This window comes from Schistocerca serialis, chromosome 9 (genome assembly GCF_023864345.2).
Source record: "Schistocerca serialis cubense isolate TAMUIC-IGC-003099 chromosome 9, iqSchSeri2.2, whole genome shotgun sequence".
NCBI lineage: Eukaryota > Metazoa > Arthropoda > Insecta > Orthoptera > Acrididae > Schistocerca > Schistocerca serialis.
In genome coordinates, this window is record NC_064646.1 from 5753511 (window position 1) to 5772247 (window position 18737).

Genomic DNA, 18737 nt, shown 5'->3' on the forward strand with positions numbered 1-18737 from the left:
GCGTAAATTACAGGCATGTAACTAAATAGTAAATGAGTTATTGGAGGTCAAAGTGGCTGATTACTATCGATCGCGTCAGGCCATAAGTATTCGACAGTTACACGAAAAAACGGTAGCAGCATGCTTATAAATATATTTATTCATCTCTGTCTTTGTTTGCATCCGAAATACGGTGTTCATCAAGAAATTGATCAATTATTTACTGTGTTTTAGGAAGCACAGAGACATTACGCTACTGACCTACTTTTGCTTGCTATTCCTTTCATATATGTCTATTTAATTTGTTTATGTATTTAATTATGTGTGTTAGAGCGTGTTTATGGTACATTCTTAAAGGTGCTTCTGCTGTCGTACTCATCATTTAAAGTCGTTAAAATACTACCTGCAGGTTTTATTTAATTGCAATCTTTCATTTATAAATTTCTACGTTAAATTCGAAATTGCCGAGTGATAGGAACCTTCCAACATTCGATTCATGTGTATATTCATATTGTATACTGTAGACTCAGCATTATTTTGCTTGTAATGCGGCAACTATATATCCCAGCCACTAGACAACAAAACCAGCCAAAACTTTTAATATTTCAAATTTGGGTCTGAGGTTACTTAGTTGAGGACCACCACACCACATCATTCCATTTGAAAGCCCGCCAACTCCAGAGGCAAGGACAACTTGACACATAGACTATGTAGCAGTTACCAACGCTCGTTTCAAAGACTTTCACCGTGATTTGACACCTGGATCAAGTCTACCGAAATGCGAAAGAAAACCGAGCACCGAATAAACCTTAAAACGCGTTTTCTGAAAAAAAAATAGCACTCTGATCATTTACCGTTTCCACTTTTCATTTGACGGTATACTCTCATTGAAATTCTGAAGACAACAGGGGTAATATACAGATAGGGAAAAGTTATACAGAAACGAGACCACAGTTGTTAGAAATGAATTGCATGAAAGGGTACCAGTAGATGAGAAGCAAATGAGACAAGGTTGTAGTCTCTCTCCAACATTCATCAGTCTGAAAATTGAGCATGTAGGAAATGAGACCTAGTCGCATCAACTAAAGAATGGGGTACAACCCGCCGCCTTTGACCAACGACGTCAAAGCTTACTCACAGATATTAATGACTTATTTTCAAGCCACATATAATAAACCGGTTATCTTCCGTGGCATAGCGTCATCATTGTAACTTGAAATAAATGAATGTATAGACATTTGGTAAGACTTTTGTCGCTTATATTGATGTAAATCATTTGTTGGTTCGAATTCATTCGGAATTTATTGACATTCTTACTGAGTTTCAGATAATTTGGAAGAATTGTTTTATATTCTGGACAACTTTTCTCCGTTGTGTTTGGGTTCGTCAGCTGCAGTATGGAATACAAATTTTACAGTTGTTGCGTTTTTTCGCCTTACTTTGCACTAGTGTTACTACGATATTTTTCAGTCTATAGTAGTACTATCGAAGACGGAAAGAGAGACATACGAAATATTTGTATCCCGTAACGCTAGCAAAGACGAAACAAGCGGCATACATAAGATTGGCATCTCAACTTTTCAGTTAACCTACATAGCTCAACTGAAGAATGGGATACACAGCTTTACTTATGCCGGTATTTTCGCCGTCACTAGTAATACTACGCTAATTTGCAGTTGATACTATTAGTATCCCAGGCGAAAAAAATGGTATCCCATACATACTGAATTATGGTATACAAATTTTGAGTAAGTCACATTTTTTCGCCCTCGTGCAGTTGAACTGAGGTACAGGGTGGCAAAGTTACGCGCGTCTATTTCTACGTCTTCGCCAGCGTTAACATCCCACACTTCAGTTGACTTTATAGGTCAACTGAAGAACAGAATACTAGGCCTAAAAGAAGCGACATACTTGTCATTATGTTCTGAATATGGATGTACGTGATATGTGTCTACAATTTCATTTCTCTGTCATGCATTCCTTTGCATCTAAACATTCATTTTTGCCGTTAAATCTATGTAACAAATCATCTCTGGCACTTTTTGACATCATTGATCAAAGCCGATGGGTTGTATTCCATTCTTCAGTATTCCCGAAATTTGGAAAGGGAATTAATGACCAAGGGGAAGAGATAAACACGTTGATATTTGCCGATGACATTGTATTTCTGTCAGAGACGGCCGATGACACAGAAGAGCAGTTTAAAGGAGTGAATAGCCTCTTCAAAAGATGTTATAAGACGAATGTCGACAAAAGTAAAGCAAATATTATGCCATACACTCGAATTAAATCAGGCGATGCTGAGAGAATTAGATTAGGAAATGAGTCACTGATATTAATCGAGTTTTGCTATTTGGGGAGAAAAATAACTGAGTATTGCTGAAATAAAGGACATACAAAATGAAGATGGCAATAGCAAGGAAACAGAGATTTGATACCATCGAACATTACTTTAAGTGTTAGGACATAAGCTTTTGAAATGTGGTGACGCAGTAGAATGTTGAAAATGGCCGGCCGGAGTGGTCGAGCTGTTCTAGGCGCTACAGTCTGGAACAGCGCGACCGCTACGGTCGCAGGTTCGAATCCTGCCTCGGGCATGCATGTGTGTGATGTCCTTAGGTTAGTTAGGTTTAAGTAGTTCTTAGTTCTAGGGGACTGATGACCTCAGAAGTTAAGTCCCATAGTGCTCAGAGCCATTTGAACCATTTTTTGAATGTTGAAAATAAGATGACTAGATCGAATAACCATTCAGCTCTTACTGAATCTAACTGGAAGGAAAGAAATTCTTAGTACGACTAAAAGAAGGGATCGGTTGACAGGACGTTCTGACGCGTCAAGGAGTAGTCAGTTTTGTGAAAGAATGCTTTCTGTGTGAATGTGTGTGTCGAGGGGTGGGGTGAGGGGTTTAGTATAAATGATGAAGGGAGACCGAATGCATTAAGCAGATTCAAGTGGATGTTGGTGTCAATAGCTAACCGGAGATGAAGAGGTTTTGCACAGGATAGACCAGCATGGATAACTGCCTCAAACAAGTCTTCGGACTATGGATTACAACATTAACACGTTAAAATGAAAGAAAAGTTAGTAATGGTTTGCGACTAAAACCCGATTTTCATATCTGCAAGAGAAGGGAAACAGTAAGAGGACATGGAATGGGGTAAAGGAATGAGAGGCCACGTTACTTGGTAGAATTTTGTACATAACACGATTTGACCATTGCAAACATTTGGTACAGAAACTCGAAAAAGGCTTGCGTCGGCATACACTTCAACTTAAATATTCCGTGTACGTGTGGTTAACACGCTTATTTGGCTTCCGTGTTTCTGAAAAGCTGATGTAAAGGTAGAAGAACGTCAAAAGTATTCGCAGTCGCGAATACGAACAATCAGCAGTTGCGTAAGGGAATGACGACAGAGAAAATTTGTGCCGGACAGGAGCTCGAATATGGATTTCTCCCTCTACGCGAGTGGTAGCCTTAACCGCTTCGGCTATCTGTGCACAACTGACGGCTAGACTCAAACTTCCACATGTATCGTTCCTGTGTCACAATCTGTACTCGTAGACACATTATCTAATTCTAGTACAGGGAAGGACACTTAAATTAAAAGTCGCTGACCAGTATCGGCGAATAAATAGAATATTGCAGTACCTGTGTTGTTCAAAAGAACAATGCAATGTTCTTTCATGTATGTATGCATATCTGAAAACAGCATTGCGTGGTTCTTCTTAACAACAAAGGCACTGAAATATCATAAAGGAGAAATGGTTTAACATACACACGTTCACTGCTACGTATCCATTTAAGTTAACTGACAGAAATTGCAGACATGCACCCGAATAGTGGCCTCGACAAGCACCTATTTTTGCCAGGTAAAGACTGCGCCATTCTCAACGCTCAACTTAAACAAGAGATCGGTAGACATGGCAACTTAAACCCTCGGTAGGTGGGGCTGCACTTGATAGAAGATCCAGAGAAGGAGTACGGAGAAAGACTGCACACGCCGTAGACAACAAACAGCACGATATAACGAAACCATTAGCGAGACATCGAAGAAATTCAGTCTGCTGCTAGATTTGTTACTGGTAACTTTGATCAACGTACGAGTGTTATAGAAATGCTCGAAGAATTCAAGTAGGAACCCACAGAGGGAAAAAGACGTTATTTTCGCGAAACACATTTGAGATAGTTTAGAGAAAGGGCATTTGCGACAGTCTGCAGAACAATGCTACTCCCATCAACATGCCTGTCGCGTAAGGAGACCGAAGCCAAGATAATAGAAATCAGAGTTCGTACAGAAGCATGTAGACATTTGTGTTTCCCCCATTCCACCTGCGAGTGGAACAGGAAATGTAATGATTAGTAGTGATACACGGAGCGCCATGCGCCGTATTGTGACTTGCCGAGTACGTGTTCGGACTTAGATGTAGAACATCAAACGTTATCAGTAGTGAATACTAACCACCGGAAGGGACAGAAGCATTAACTCTGTTCCTCCTTTGTTTGCTTACTGAGACAGCAGAATTCCAACCAGAATTTTATCAAAGAACCCCGTTTCAAGTGTTACTTTTCTTACCATCTTTCGGTTTCCTGGATGGCGTACCCCCGCTCATAGAGGATTTAAACTGTCATGCACCGCACTTCTTCCAAACATATCTCGTGGAGAAACAGCGGTCTAGCTAAAAGTACTATGAAATAGATTAAAAATAGTCCCTGCCGCAATAGAACATTTATTTGTAATGGTTACCCGTCAGAATGTGGCCATCTTCAGACCATTTATACCGTATGGTAGGTAGTGGCGGTGGACGCAACAGGTGTTACGTCTCCACGAAAGTCAACTGAGCATTTGACGTTCTTGGAGTCATAACACCACTTTTGTTCACCGTCACAGCCTGCCATCATGGTATAAGCGGTCTGTAGAGGGTCGCAGTCTGACCGAAATCGCCAAACACCGTACATAAATGTTTTATCGCGGTCGAGGCTGTTTTTAATCGATCTTTAATGCTATGCTCGGTGTTTGCTCATTTCGTTTGTGCCGTGAGGAGGTCACATTGAAATATTTGTGGTTGTCGAGCGCGTTACCCGTCTACAGTGCTGTAACTATGAACATTCGGTTTGTTGGGAGAAGTTTAAGTATCAGAAGATTTGTATACATTACCGTTTACTGAAAAATTAACTGCATTCTGTATGCACTTTAGAGAATTCAAGACGTAGTATCGTCCAGGTTAGCATGAGCCAGTCCTTCATGTGCCAAACTCTAGCTTTCCCGCCCAACGAGAACTCTTTATGTATACCTTACGTACTATATTAACGAAAAGAAAGAGAAAAGGGACTTCTGTCTGTGATGTAGCGTCAGGGGTAACCGCAACCATGGTCTCCGAGCCGATAGTCCATGCTGCTGCAAACGTCGTCGAGCTGTTCGTGCAGATGGTTGTTGTATTGCAAACGTACACATCAGTTGACTCAGGGATCGTGACGTGGCTGCACGATCCGTTACAGCCATGCGGATAAGATGCCTGTCATCTCGACTGCTAGTGATACGAGGTCGTTGGGATCCAGAACGGCGTTTCGTATTACCCTCCTGAACCCACCGATTCCATATTCTGCTAACAGTCATTGGATCTCGACCAACGCGAGCAGCAATGTTGCGATACGATTATCCGCAGTCGCGATAGGCTACAATCCGACCTTTATCAAAGTCGTAAACGTAATGGTACGCATTTCTCCTCTTTACACGAGGCATCAAAACAACGTTTCACCAGGCAACGTCGGTCAACTGCTGTTTGTGTATGAGAAATCGGTTGGAAGCTTTCCTCATGTCGGCACTTTGTAGGTGTCGCCACCGGCGCCAACCTTGTGTGAATGCTCTGAAAAGCTAATCATTTGCATATCACAGCATCTTCTTCCTATCGATTAAATTTTGCGTCTGTAGCACGTGATCTTCGTGGTGTAGCAATTTTAATGGCCAGTAGTGTAATACCCTCACAGACACACGTATACACTTGCAGTGGCCCGCATCTCGTGGTCGTGCGGTAGCGTTCTCGCTTCCCACGTCCGGGTTCCCGGGTTCGATTCCCGGCGGGGTCAGGGATTTTCTCTGCCTCGTGATGGCTGGGTGTTGTGTGATGTCCTTAGTTTAGTTAGGTTTAAGTAGTTCTAAGTTCTAGGGGACTGATGACCATAGATGTTAAGTCCCATAGTGCTCAGAGCCATTTGAACCATTTGAACACTTGCAATGGAAGAGGTACTGACTTGAAATGAGAATGACTCAGATTTAAGGAACTATTTGCAATGGCGAACTACTTCTCTGAATGTCTTTTAATTGTTATGTGTAAATTTACACTGATGAACCGGAACGTTATGACACCTACCTAATAGTCGGTATGTCCGTACTTGGCACGGTAGACAGCGGCGACGCCGCGTGGCTTAGAAGCAATAAGCCTGCGGTAAGTCGCTGCAGGGAGTCAGCACCACATCTGTGCTAGTAAGCCACCTACTACCCGTAAATTCCAGGGAGGGGGGCGATGAGGTCTGACGCCAAGCTCAATCCCAATCCAGATGTGTTTGGTCGGGTTCACATCTGGTGAGTTGGGGAACCAGCATGTGAGACATGACCACAAACGCATAATAAATGTTTTGAATATCATAATGCCTTAATTTAATTTCGTATTACTTGCTACAAATATAATCTGCACATTGATGTTGCCGTGTCTGTAATGCATATTCACAAATCCATATTCCTTGTCTGAAAATTTATACCACAGAGGCTAATCGGCACGCTCCTGAATTGTCAACACTGGAAGATAAACAAAAATACACTCCTCCACTCACATCCTGTAAGCTCACAGTAGCCTCTCTGCCCCAGACATAAGTGCCCGACTTTGCATAGCTATGGACAGAAATCTCAAACAACAATGGAACTTAAGCAGTTCTTAAAATAGTACTTTCTCTGTAAGTGTTTTTGTTTCTTACAGACAATGAGGGGAAAACAACGTTCTTAGGAAGCTCTAAAAGTTATTTGACGTGTTTGGACACGGCTGTTAGTTGCGAGGTGCAAATATTACAAAATACTACTGAGAACTGCGGGACATGTGAACAGTCGTTTCGGGCCACATATGACCAACGGGCTGCAGTCTCACGACTGCTGATTTATAGAAATCATTTTAAGAGAGGAAATGGAAAACATTCTATGTGTCAAATCTGTTATTTGTCACGAGAATGAAGAGACAACATATCCCTGTTTCTGATTTCTATCCAAAATATTGAGAAGGTGTTCAGATACTACAGAATTATGCTGCTCACCACATCACCGCAAAGAATGTCGAGACAAATCAGGAAATAAATACTTTATGAAGAACGTCATAAGTGCCATATCAGGAAAGTGTCAGGTTGCAAATGCCAAGAAGGAAGATCTTACAAGTTGATTCTTCCATAGAAGAAAACAGCAACGAACCACTGGTAATACTGCTATTTATTTTCGCAAACAGCAAACCGGTAAGTTCATCTACTGACAGTTGTTCGTGTTTATATTTACAGTTGTTTTGTATACATTAGTAGTTGCCTGTAGTTATTCAGTAACTAATGTAAACAACAACAAATGTAATATGAATGTGAACAGCTGTCGGAAGATGAACGTGTCGGTTCGAAACCAGTAACCATTAATGGCAGCATTATTAGCAGTGGCTGCTTGCTGTTTTCTTCTTAACGAGAATTAATTTGTAATTAGCACACTGGCACGGTCTAAATATGTCACTTTTCGACAAAATAGTGGTAAGAAAATTTTTGTTCCACTATGTTCTGTTGTGATATTACAAGCACAGAAATGCAGCATTACGTTTTTTAGGTAGCACAACTGCACACAGCTAAATCCACTTCCGACATCTTTGAAATGTTGTAACTTGTGAGATAACGGGCGAGTAGTGGCGCCCTGAAAATATCTAAGTTCGGAGTTGTCATGGCTGCATGGACCGCTTGGGGGGCGTGGGCCGCTCGGCAGGCCGACCACATGGTGCTGGACATTGGCCGAAGCAAGAGGGGTCCAGCAGCGGCGTGACTGTGAATTCCATGGTGAGGCTGTGTCGATGAAAGCGACTTGTATGCTGAGAGTGCCAAAGATGGCGGACTCTGTGAAACCATCATGGCAGACATTTCACAGTTCATATAGAAATTAATAGTAGCTACATGAATCATGATACTACAAAAAGTAACATGTACATTACCATTATTTGCACTACGATTCTGATGGTGTAATCAGATTTTTAACATCTTTATTAGTTTAAAGTTTGGTATCTGATTGTAAATTATACAACTAACACTCAGCAATGAATTTCCAAAATCCAAACCGTTCATCCAATTTCGTCGATCGACGGGTCTTTAGAAAGCTGTTAGTGTAAACCTGCATTGGCGTAAATTACAGGCATGTAACTAAATAGTAAATGAGTTATTGGAGGTCAAAGTGGCTGATTACTATCGATCGCGTCAGGCCATAAGTATTCCACAGTTACACGAAAAAACGGTAGCAGCATGCTTATAAATATATTTATTCATCTCTGTCTTTGTTTGCATCCGAAATACGGTGTTCATCAAGAAATTGATCAATTATTTACTGTGTTTTAGGAAGCACAGAGACATTACGCTACTGACCTACTTTTGCTTGCTATTCCTTTCATATATGTCTATTTAATTTGTTTATGTATTTAATTATGTGTGTTAGAGCGTGTTTATGGTCCATTCTTAAAGGTGCTTCTGCTGTCGTACTCATCATTTAAAGTCGTTAAAATACTACCTGCAGGTTTTATTTAATTGCAATCTTTCATTTATAAATTTCTACGTTAAATTCGAAATTGCCGAGTGATAGGAACCTTCCAACATTCGATTCATGTGTATATTCATATTGTATACTGTAGACTCAGCATTATTTTGCTTGTAATGCGGCAACTATATATCCCAGCCACTAGACAACAAAACCAGCCAAAACTTTTAATATTTCAAATTTGGGTCTGAGGTTACGTAGTTGAGGACCACCACACCACATCATTTCATTTGAAAGCCCGCCAACTCCAGAGGCAAGGACAACTTGACACATAGACTATGTAGCAGTTACCAACGCTCGTTTCAAAGACTTTCACCGTGATTTGACACCTGGATCAAGTCTACCGAAATGCGAAAGAAAACCGAGCACCGAATAAACCTTAAAACGCGTTTTCTGAAAAAAAAATAGCACTCTGATCATTTACCGTTTCCACTTTTCATTTGACGGTATACTCTCATTGAAATTCTGAAGACAACAGGGGTAATATACAGATAGGGAAAAGTTATACAGAAACGAGACCACAGTTGTTAGAAATGAATTGCATGAAAGGGTACCAGTAGATGAGAAGCAAATGAGACAAGGTTGTAGTCTCTCTCCAACATTCATCAGTCTGAAAATTGAGCATGTAGGAAATGAGACCTAGTCGCATCAACTAAAGAATGGGGTACAACCCGCCGCCTTTGACCAACGACGTCAAAGCTTACTCACAGATATTAATGACTTATTTTCAAGCCACATATAATAAACCGGTTATCTTCCGTGGCATAGCGTCATCATTGTAACTTGAAATAAATGAATGTATAGACATTTGGTAAGACTTTTGTCGCTTATATTGATGTAAATCATTTGTTGGTTCGAATTCATTCGGAATTTATTGACATTCTTACTGAGTTTCAGATAATTTGGAAGAATTGTTTTATATTCTGGACAACTTTTCTCCGTTGTGTTTGGGTTCGTCAGCTGCAGTATGGAATACAAATTTTACAGTTGTTGCGTTTTTTCGCCTTACTTTGCACTAGTGTTACTACGATATTTTTCAGTCTATAGTAGTACTATCGAAGACGAAAAGAGAGACATACGAAATATTTGTATCCCGTAACGCTAGCAAAGACGAAACAAGCGGCATACATAAGATTGGCATCTCAACTTTTCAGTTAACCTACATAGCTCAACTGAAGAATGGGATACACAGCTTTACTTATGCCGGTATTTTCGCCGTCACTAGTAATACTACGCTAATTTGCAGTTGATACTATTAGTATCCCAGGCGAAAAAAATGGTATCCCATACATACTGAATTATTGTATACAAATTTTGAGTAAGTCACATTTTTTCGCCCTCGTGCAGTTGAACTGAGGTACAGGGTGGCAAAGTTACGCGCGTCTATTTCTACGTCTTCGCCAGCGTTAACATCCCACACTTCAGTTGACTTTATAGGTCAACTGAAGAACAGAATACTAGGCCTAAAAGAAGCGACATACTTGTCATTATGTTCTGAATATGGATGTACGTGATATGTGTCTACAATTTCATTTCTCTGTCATGCATTCCTTTGCATCTAAACATTCATTTTTGCCGTTAAATCTATGTAACAAATCATCTCTGGCACTTTTTGACATCATTGATCAAAGCCGATGGGTTGTATTCCATTCTTCAGTATTCCCGAAATTTGGAAAGGGAATTAATGACCAAGGGGAAGAGATAAACACGTTGATATTTGCCGATGACATTGTATTTCTGTCAGAGACGGCCGATGACACAGAAGAGCAGTTTAAAGGAGTGAATAGCCTCTTCAAAAGATGTTATAAGACGAATGTCGACAAAAGTAAAGCAAATATTATGCCATACACTCGAATTAAATCAGGCGATGCTGAGAGAATTAGATTAGGAAATGAGTCACTGATATTAATCGAGTTTTGCTATTTGGGGAGAAAAATAACTGAGTATTGCTGAAATAAAGGACATACAAAATGAAGATGGCAATAGCAAGGAAACAGAGATTTGATACCATCGAACATTACTTTAAGTGTTAGGACATAAGCTTTTGAAATGTGGTGACGCAGTAGAATGTTGAAAATGGCCGGCCGGAGTGGTCGAGCTGTTCTAGGCGCTACAGTCTGGAACAGCGCGACCGCTACGGTCGCAGGTTCGAATCCTGCCTCGGGCATGCATGTGTGTGATGTCCTTAGGTTAGTTAGGTTTAAGTAGTTCTTAGTTCTAGGGGACTGATGACCTCAGAAGTTAAGTCCCATAGTGCTCAGAGCCATTTGAACCATTTTTTGAATGTTGAAAATAAGATGACTAGATCGAATAACCATTCAGCTCTTACTGAATCTAACTGGAAGGAAAGAAATTCTTAGTACGACTAAAAGAAGGGATCGGTTGACAGGACGTTCTGACGCGTCAAGGAGTAGTCAGTTTTGTGAAAGAATGCTTTCTGTGTGAATGTGTGTGTCGAGGGGTGGGGTGAGGGGTTTAGTATAAATGATGAAGGGAGACCGAATGCATTAAGCAGATTCAAGTGGATGTTGGTGTCAATAGCTAACCGGAGATGAAGAGGTTTTGCACAGGATAGACCAGCATGGATAACTGCCTCAAACAAGTCTTCGGACTATGGATTACAACATTAACACGTTAAAATGAAAGAAAAGTTAGTAATGGTTTGCGACTAAAACCCGATTTTCATATCTGCAAGAGAAGGGAAACAGTAAGAGGACATGGAATGGGGTAAAGGAATGAGAGGCCACGTTACTTGGTAGAATTTTGTACATAACACGATTTGACCATTGCAAACATTTGGTACAGAAACTCGAAAAAGGCTTGCGTCGGCATACACTTCAACTTAAATATTCCGTGTACGTGTGGTTAACACGCTTATTTGGCTTCCGTGTTTCTGAAAAGCTGATGTAAAGGTAGAAGAACGTCAAAAGTATTCGCAGTCGCGAATACGAACAATCAGCAGTTGCGTAAGGGAATGACGACAGAGAAAATTTGTGCCGGACAGGAGCTCGAATATGGATTTCTCCCTCTACGCGAGTGGTAGCCTTAACCGCTTCGGCTATCTGTGCACAACTGACGGCTAGACTCAAACTTCCACATGTATCGTTCCTGTGTCACAATCTGTACTCGTAGACACATTATCTAATTCTAGTACAGGGAAGGACACTTAAATTAAAAGTCGCTGACCAGTATCGGCGAATAAATAGAATATTGCAGTACCTGTGTTGTTCAAAAGAACAATGCAATGTTCTTTCATGTATGTATGCATATCTGAAAACAGCATTGCGTGGTTCTTCTTAACAACAAAGGCACTGAAATATCATAAAGGAGAAATGGTTTAACATACACACGTTCACTGCTACGTATCCATTTAAGTTAACTGACAGAAATTGCAGACATGCACCCGAATAGTGGCCTCGACAAGCACCTATTTTTGCCAGGTAAAGACTGCGCCATTCTCAACGCTCAACTTAAACAAGAGATCGGTAGACATGGCAACTTAAACCCTCGGTAGGTGGGGCTGCACTTGATAGAAGATCCAGAGAAGGAGTACGGAGAAAGACTGCACACGCCGTAGACAACAAACAGCACGATATAACGAAACCATTAGCGAGACATCGAAGAAATTCAGTCTGCTGCTAGATTTGTTACTGGTAACTTTGATCAACGTACGAGTGTTATAGAAATGCTCGAAGAATTCAAGTAGGAACCCACAGAGGGAAAAAGACGTTATTTTCGCGAAACACATTTGAGATAGTTTAGAGAAAGGGCATTTGCGACAGTCTGCAGAACAATGCTACTCCCATCAACATGCCTGTCGCGTAAGGAGACCGAAGCCAAGATAATAGAAATCAGAGTTCGTACAGAAGCATGTAGACATTTGTGTTTCCCCCATTCCACCTGCGAGTGGAACAGGAAATGTAATGATTAGTAGTGATACACGGAGCGCCATGCGCCGTATTGTGACTTGCCGAGTACGTGTTCGGACTTAGATGTAGAGCATCAAACGTTATCAGTAGTGAATACTAAACACCGGAAGGGACAGAAGCATTAACTCTGTTCCTCCTTTGTTTGCTTACTAAGACAGCAGAATTCCAACAAGAATTTTATCAAAGAACCCCGTTTCAAGTGTTACTTTTCTTACCATCTTTCGGTTTCCTGGATGGCGTACCCCCGCTCATAGAGGATTTAAACTGTCATGCACCGCACTTCTTCCAAACATATCTCGTGGAGAAACAGCGGTCTAGCTAAAAGTACTATGAAATAGATTAAAAATAGTCCCTGCCGCAATAGAACATTTATTTGTAATGGTTACCCGTCAGAATGTGGCCATCTTCAGACCATTTATACCGTATGGTAGGTAGTGGCGGTGGACGCAACAGGTGTTACGTCTCCACGAAAGTCAACTGAGCATTTGACGTTCTTGGAGTCATAACACCACTTTTGTTCACCGTCACAGCCTGCCATCATGGTATAAGCGGTCTGTAGAGGGTCGCAGTCTGACCGAAATCGCCAAACACCGTACATAAATGTTTTATCGCGGTCGAGGCTGTTTTTAATCGATCTTTAATGCTATGCTCGGTGTTTGCTCATTTCGTTTGTGCCGTGAGGAGGTCACATTGAAATATTTGTGGTTGTCGAGCGCGTTACCCGTCTACAGTGCTGTAACTATGAACATTCGGTTTGTTGGGAGAAGTTTAAGTATCAGAAGATTTGTATACATTACCGTTTACTGAAAAATTAACTGCATTCTGTATGCACTTTAGAGAATTCAAGACGTAGTATCGTCCAGGTTAGCATGAGCCAGTCCTTCATGTGCCAAACTCTAGCTTTCCCGCCCAACGAGAACTCTTTATGTATACCTTACGTACTATATTAACGAAAAGAAAGAGAAAAGGGACTTCTGTCTGTGATGTAGCGTCAGGGGTAACCGCAACCATGGTCTCCGAGCCGATAGTCCATGCTGCTGCAAACGTCGTCGAGCTGTTCGTGCAGATGGTTGTTGTATTGCAAACGTACACATCTGTTGACTCAGGGATCGAGACGTGGCTGCACGATCCGTTACAGCCATGCGGATAAGATGCCTGTCATCTCGACTGCTAGTGATACGAGGTCGTTGGGATCCAGAACGGCGTTTCGTATTACCCTCCTGAACCCACCGATTCCATATTCTGCTAACAGTCATTGGATCTCGACCAACGCGAGCAGCAATGTTGCGATACGATTATCCGCAGTCGCGATAGGCTACAATCCGACCTTTATCAAAGTCGTAAACGTAATGGTACGCATTTCTCCTCTTTACACGAGGCATCAAAACAACGTTTCACCAGGCAACGTCGGTCAACTGCTGTTTGTGTATGAGAAATCGGTTGGAAGCTTTCCTCATGTCGGCACTTTGTAGGTGTCGCCACCGGCGCCAACCTTGTGTGAATGCTCTGAAAAGCTAATCATTTGCATATCACAGCATCTTCTTCCTATCGATTAAATTTTGCGTCTGTAGCACGTGATCTTCGTGGTGTAGCAATTTTAATGGCCAGTAGTGTAATACCCTCACAGACACACGTATACACTTGCAGTGGCCCGCATCTCGTGGTCGTGCGGTAGCGTTCTCGCTTCCCACGTCCGGGTTCCCGGGTTCGATTCCCGGCGGGGTCAGGGATTTTCTCTGCCTCGTGATGGCTGGGTGTTGTGTGATGTCCTTAGTTTAGTTAGGTTTAAGTAGTTCTAAGTTCTAGGGGACTGATGACCATAGATGTTAAGTCCCATAGTGCTCAGAGCCATTTGAACCATTTGAACACTTGCAATGGAAGAGGTACTGACTTGAAATGAGAATGACTCAGATTTAAGGAAGTATTTGCAATGGCGAACTACTTCTCTGAATGTCTTTTAATTGTTATGTGTAAATTTACACTGATGAACCGGAACGTTATGACACCTACCTAATAGTCGGTATGTCCGTACTTGGCACGGAAGACAGCGGCGACGCCGCGTGGCTTAGAAGCAATAAGCCTGCGGTAAGTCGCTGCAGGGAGTCAGCACCACATCTGTGCTAGTAAGCCACCTACTACCCGTAAATTCCAGGGAGGGGGGCGATGAGGTCTGACGCCAAGCTCAATCCCAATCCAGATGTGTTTGGTCGGGTTCACATCTGGTGAGTTGGGGAACCAGCATGTGAGACATGACCACAAACGCATAATAAATGTTTTGAATATCATAATGCCTTAATTTAATTTCGTATTACTTGCTACAAATATAATCTGCACATTGATGTTGCCGTGTCTGTAATGCATATTCACAAATCCATATTCCTTGTCTGAAAATTTATACCACAGAGGCTAATCGGCACGCTCCTGAATTGTCAACACTGGAAGATAAACAAAAATACACTCCTCCACTCACATCCTGTAAGCTCACAGTAGCCTCTCTGCCCCAGACATAAGTGCCCGACTTTGCATAGCTATGGACAGAAATCTCAAACAACAATGGAACTTAAGCAGTTCTTAAAATAGTACTTTCTCTGTAAGTGTTTTTGTTTCTTACAGACAATGAGGGGAAAACAACGTTCTTAGGAAGCTCTAAAAGTTATTTGACGTGTTTGGACACGGCTGTTAGTTGCGAGGTGCAAATATTACAAAATACTACTGAGAACTGCGGGACATGTGAACAGTCGTTTCGGGCCACATATGACCAACGGGCTGCAGTCTCACGACTGCTGATTTATAGAAATCATTTTAAGAGAGGAAATGGAAAACATTCTATGTGTCAAATCTGTTATTTGTCACGAGAATGAAGAGACAACATATCCCTGTTTCTGATTTCTATCCAAAATATTGAGAAGGTGTTCAGATACTACAGAATTATGCTGCTCACCACATCACCGCAAAGAATGTCGAGACAAATCAGGAAATAAATACTTTATGAAGAACGTCATAAGTGCCATATCAGGAAAGTGTCAGGTTGCAAATGCCAAGAAGGAAGATCTTACAAGTTGATTCTTCCATAGAAGAAAACAGCAACGAACCACTGGTAATACTGCTATTTATTTTCGCAAACAGCAAACCGGTAAGTTCATCTACTGACAGTTGTTCGTGTTTATATTTACAGTTGTTTTGTATACATTAGTAGTTGCCTGTAGTTATTCAGTAACTAATGTAAACAACAACAAATGTAATATGAATGTGAACAGCTGTCGGAAGATGAACGTGTCGGTTCGAAACCAGTAACCATTAATGGCAGCATTATTAGCAGTGGCTGCTTGCTGTTTTCTTCTTAACGAGAATTAATTTGTAATTAGCACACTGGCACGGTCTAAATATGTCACTTTTCGACAAAATAGTGGTAAGAAAATTTTTGTTCCACTATGTTCTGTTGTGATATTACAAGCACAGAAATGCAGCATTACGTTTTTTAGGTAGCACAACTGCACACAGCTAAATCCACTTCCGACATCTTTGAAATGTTGTAACTTGTGAGATAACGGGCGAGTAGTGGCGCCCTGAAAATATCTAAGTTCGGAGTTGTCATGGCTGCATGGACCGCTTGGGGGGCGTGGGCCGCTCGGCAGGCCGACCACATGGTGCTGGACATTGGCCGAAGCAAGAGGGGTCCAGCAGCGGCGTGACTGTGAATTCCATGGTGAGGCTGTGTCGATGAAAGCGACTTGTATGCTGAGAGTGCCAAAGATGGCGGACTCTGTGAAACCATCATGGCAGACATTTCACAGTTCATATAGAAATTAATAGTAGCTACATGAATCATGATACTACAAAAAGTAACATGTACTTTACCATTATTTGCACTACGATTCTGATGGTGTAATCAGATTTTTAACATCTTTATTAGTTTAAAGTTTGGTATCTGATTGTAAATTATACAACTAACACTCAGCAATGAATTTCCAAAATCCAAACCGTTCATCCAATTTCGTCGATCGACGGGTCTTTAGAAAGCTGTTAGTGTAAACCTGCATTGGCGTAAATTACAGGCATGTAACTAAATAGTAAATGAGTTATTGGAGGTCAAAGTGGCTGATTACTATCGATCGCGTCAGGCCATAAGTATTCCACAGTTACACGAAAAAACGGTAGCAGCATGCTTATAAATATATTTATTCATCTCTGTCTTTGTTTGCATCCGAAATACGGTGTTCATCAAGAAATTGATCAATTATTTACTGTGTTTTAGGAAGCACAGAGACATTACGCTACTGACCTACTTTTGCTTGCTATTCCTTTCATATATGTCTATTTAATTTGTTTATGTATTTAATTATGTGTGTTAGAGCGTGTTTATGGTCCATTCTTAAAGGTGCTTCTGCTGTCGTACTCATCATTTAAAGTCGTTAAAATACTATCTGCAGGTTTTATTTAATTGCAATCTTTCATTTATAAATTTCTACGTTAAATTCGAAATTGCCGAGTGATAGGAACCTTCCAACATTCGATTCATGTGTATATTCATATTGTATACTGTAGACTCAGCATTATTTTGCTTGTAATGCGGCAACTATATATCCCAGCCATTAGACAACAAAACCAGCCAAAACTTTTAATATTTCAAATTTGGGTCTGAGGTTACGTAGTTGAGGACCACCACACCACATCATTCCATTTGAAAGCCCGCCAACTCCAGAGGCAAGGACAACTTGACACATAGACTATGTAGCAGTTACCAACGCTCGTTTCAAAGACTTTCACCGTGATTTGACACCTGGATCAAGTCTACCGAAATGCGAAAGAAAACCGAGCACCGAATAAACCTTAAAACGCGTTTTCTGAAAAAAAATAGCACACTGATCATTTACCGTTTCCACTTTTCATTTGACGGTATACTCTCCTTGAAAATCTGAAGACAACAGGGGTAATATACAGATAGGGAAATGTTATACAGAAACGAGACCACAGTTGTTAGAAATGAATTGCATGAAAGGGTACCAGTAGATGAGAAGCAAATGAGACAAGGTTGTAGTCTCTCTCCAACATTCATCAGTCTGAAAATTGAGCATGTAGGAAATGAGACCTAGTCGCATCAACTAAAGAATGGGGTACAACCCGCCGCCTTTGACCAACGACGTCAAAGCTTACTCACAGATATTAATGACTTATTTTCGAGCCACATATAATAAACCGGTTATCTTCCGTGGCATAGCGTCAGCACTGTAACTTGAAATAAATGAATGTATAGACATTTGGTAAGACTTTTGTCGCTTATATTGATGTAAATCATTTGTTGGTTCGAATTCATTCGGAATTTATTGACATTCTTACTGAGTTTCAGATAATTTGGAAGAATTGTTTTTTATTCTGGACAACTTTTCTCCGTTGTGTTTGGGTTCGTCAGCTGCAGTATGGAATACAAATTTTGACAGTTGTTGCGTTTTTTCGCCTTACTTTGCACTAGTGTTACTACGATATTTTTCAGTCTATAGTAGTACTATCGAAGACGAAAAGAGAGACATACGAAATATTTGTATCCCGTAACGCTAGCAAAGACGAAACAAGCGGCATACATAAGATTGGCATCTTAACTTTACAGTTAACCTACATAGCTCAATTGAAGAATGGGATACACAGCTTTACTTTTGCCGGTATTTTCGCCGTCACTAGTACTACTACGCTAATTTGCAGTTGATACTATTAGTATCCCAGGCGAAAAAAATGGTATCCCATACATACTGAATTATGGTATACAAATTTTGAGTAAGTCACATTTTTTCGCCCTCGTGCAGTTGAACTGAGGTACAGGGTGCCAAAGTTATGCGTGTCTATTTCTACGTCTTCGCCAGCGTTAATATCCCACACTTCAATTGACTTTATAGGTCAACTGAAGAACGGAATACTAGGCCTAAAAGAAGCGATATACTTAACATTATGTTCTAAATATGGATGTACGTGATATGTGTCTACAATTTGACTTCTGTGTCATGCATTCCTTTGTTTCTAAACATTC